The sequence below is a fragment of the Apis dorsata genome, unplaced genomic scaffold (assembly GCF_000469605.1).
Source record: "Apis dorsata unplaced genomic scaffold, Apis dorsata 1.3 scaffold_292, whole genome shotgun sequence".
In the NCBI taxonomy this organism is placed as follows: Eukaryota; Metazoa; Arthropoda; class Insecta; order Hymenoptera; family Apidae; genus Apis; species Apis dorsata.
In genome coordinates this window covers 9,062-12,262 of record NW_006263567.1, presented here as the reverse complement: position 1 = coordinate 12,262, position 3,201 = coordinate 9,062, and the positions used below count along the sequence as shown (strand labels likewise).

Sequence of the window (3,201 nt, the reverse complement as noted above, 5' to 3'; positions counted from 1 at the left end):
GCTTTTCGTGGGGGGGGGGCCGTGGTCGCGCCCTTTCCCTTCCTTCTCTTCCTCTTCTCGGCCTCCGTTCGGAGGTTCCAGAGGTTCCCCCGTTGTTGCTCCTTCTGTCACCCGCCTGTCTCGTCCCTTCCTTTCTTTTCGTCTTTTCTTCCGCGCCATTTTCTCTCCTCCCCTCTTTTTCCTTTTTCTTTTTCTCTTTCTCTCTCCCCCTCTCTTTCTCTCTCTCTCCCTCTCTCCCTCCCGTCGTTCCTCTTCGTCACCGTCACCTTTGACACCCTCGCCACCATAGGATTCGAGGCAAACACGATATCGATCGGGCGCAGGGTTTTAATTATCGCGTCGAAACCTAATTAACTTGACACCCGTAGCCCGTGTCTCGGTCGATCGAGCCTCAAGAACGATATTTAAGAAGGCTTTAGGATCCAACGTCGTTCGTGATCGATGTTACACGCGAGAGACACGCGAGATGATCCGAATCGGATGGGATCCGAAGTATGGAGTCCGATGAGTCTCGAATCTCGAATTAATAGTTAACGACGTTAATGTGCGATGATAATAGCAGCGAAAGTGATGGAATTTTCGGATTTTACATTGCGATCTTTTCCTCTTTTCTTTTCTTTTTCTTTTCTTTTCAATCGAAGCGAATAATACCCCGATGAAGATATGGGCGAGTAACGAGGAAAGCAGCTTTGTTTCGACCGTTTCGAAACCCCCTTTCTGACTTTCCGTCAGTTTGATGCGCAGCCACCCCCTCCCCCTCCCTTGAACACTGGGTTCTCAGTATTTTCCATGCCATTTTATCGACACCAGTCAGTCTGGCGAAGAGACACCACCGCCAGAGTAGTTTCCCCGGGTGTGGGTCATGAATTTGTGAAATTGGAAAGCTGTCTGTTTCTCTTCTCTCCCTCCCCCTCCTCCGTTTTACACTTTCCTCGTTTCCCCCCGTTTTTTTTTTCATCCATACACTTCTTCCCCCGATCCTCCGCGAGGGACAAAGGGACAATCGAGTTCTTGGGAATATTCGGAAGAATACGTCGATACGTGACGATATATTATTTCTTCCAGTTTCAATTTTCAATTGTTAGCGATCGACGTCGACGGGGAAAAAAATATCGCGCTATTTGTTTCAGAAGAGTTTAGACGGAGTATAATACGTTTCAGAGTCGAAGAGGTGAAGCGAGTAATTTTTATCTCTATCTGTGAAAAAGTAATTCGGAACGCGTTCATACGATCACCGCGTTAGAATTCCAATTTCGTCGGGTATCCGCGTGCGTGGATAATTGAAAAGCAACTCGGGTTATAAAGCTTACGAGGTAAACGGGATAGAGGAGAGAGAAGTTTTCAGATTCTCATTGGTATTCATTAAGTTAGTCTTTCTCCCTCTCGTGGTTTATCTCTGTCTTTGATCCATGTTTCTTAACTACATTGTACGTTGTCTATGTTCGTTTACATAAGATTGGCCAACTTTCATCCGCGAAACATCTCTTACATTTTTACGTACAAGATGGCTAATTCATTGGCGATGTCTTTCTATCGAATTCATTTGCACGAATAATATATCGCATACAAATTGTTCCAAAGATTCTTTTCATCGTTTCACATATCTTTTTTCTTTCAATTTTTCAATAGGATCAATTTTAGATACGAGTCGAGGAATAAGCGAAATATTTCTCAAAAATAAGAGAGGATAACTAAGGCAATCTAATATTTATATTAGCATCCATAATTCGTTTATTTCATCTTTGATATCTAGCCTTTTTTTCTTTTTAACTCATTTTTTGATACTTGCACGCGACACGGATTATCGGTTGCGCTCGCCTTTCGCCTCGATCCTCGAATTAAGCTTTTAAAACCGTTCCTGTCGCTAATCGAATTCCATTTGATGCCGTCTTTCGAACACGTGAATCGCAACAGTTTCGCAACAGTCGGGAGGTGCAAAGGGGGTGCGCTTCGCTCGTGATTGCACGGGGATCGCGTGCTCGCGTGTTATGAACATTAAAGCAGTTTGGCCGATTACGGTGCTCGTATCGAAACGTAAAAAAAAAAAAAAAAAAAAAGAAAAGAAAAGAAAGGAAAAAAAAGGCTCGTATCTCTCCTATACGAAATCGTTCTATTCTTGGCCGAGATTTTAACGTAACGAAATTGCTCGTGACACGAATTACCGTTTTAGGACCAGTATAATTCCTTCGATAATTCCGTGCCTTCTAAATAAGGCTTGCACGATCGATATACAACCGTATTATTATTATTAAAAATATCTGAAAATATTCGAAAAAAAAAAACTACAAATAAATAAAAATTGTTCTCGTACGAGTTTTATCCAATTTCATTTCAAGAATAAACGAAAGATGTATACCATAGTTTCGACATCTCGAGTGTTGAAAATTAAACGATAATTAACGATAATTAAACAAGTGTTAAGTAATCGAATCGTTGAGGAGAGTAATGCGTGTATATATATAGGTTGAAATAGATGGTTTAATCGAACGTGTAGCAGAAGTGAGCCGTTTCCCCGGCTGACATCGGTTTCGTGGAGGGAGAGCACATCTTGTACGAGAGATTCGATAAAGTACATAATAAAATACAGTGGCGGTGGAACGACGACGTGGATGGGGATTGGTCACGACAACGTGCAATAATGTCGTTCCTTCGACAATTTCTCGGAAAGAGCAGGAAATCCGCCACGATGGAACAAAGTGGCGGGGATGGCGCGCCGATATTTTCTCTCGAGAATCGAAGAGAGAGGCGAGCGAGGCATATTAATACGACCGAAAAAAAAGAAAAAGAAAAAAAAGAGAAAAACTAAAGGAACAAAATATTTTCGTCGAGAAAAATCAATTTCGTGGATGTGTTTGTCCCGAAACGGGATTCCATATCGAAATCTATCGATCGTTTAAGAGAGAGAGAGACAGACAGAGAAAGAGAGAATGACAGTTTTTCGCCGATAATACTGCCAAAGATGGTGATATACCGGCGGGTCGCCACGACGATAAATCGAAACGTATCATATTAAAATACCCGTTCCATATGGATATTCCTATTTCATGCTGTCCGTTTTTTCGCTGAATTTATGTTCGCCAGACCCTCGAATCCATCGACACAGATCCTCCATTTCCGAGACGTCCCTTCCATCCTTCGATCTTCTTACGATTTTTAAAAATTATCTCTCGCGAAAAGATGTTCGTTTCTTATCGATCATTA

The 3,201-nt window shown here is 42.1% G+C and overlaps 1 protein-coding gene across 1 annotated transcript in view; it reads right to left on the bottom strand.

Annotated features, from left to right (window-relative positions):
* Nucleotides 1-3,201, bottom strand: part of LOC102680479 (complexin) — an 18,199-nt gene that overhangs the window by 6,953 nt on the left and 8,045 nt on the right. The window lies entirely within an intron of this gene.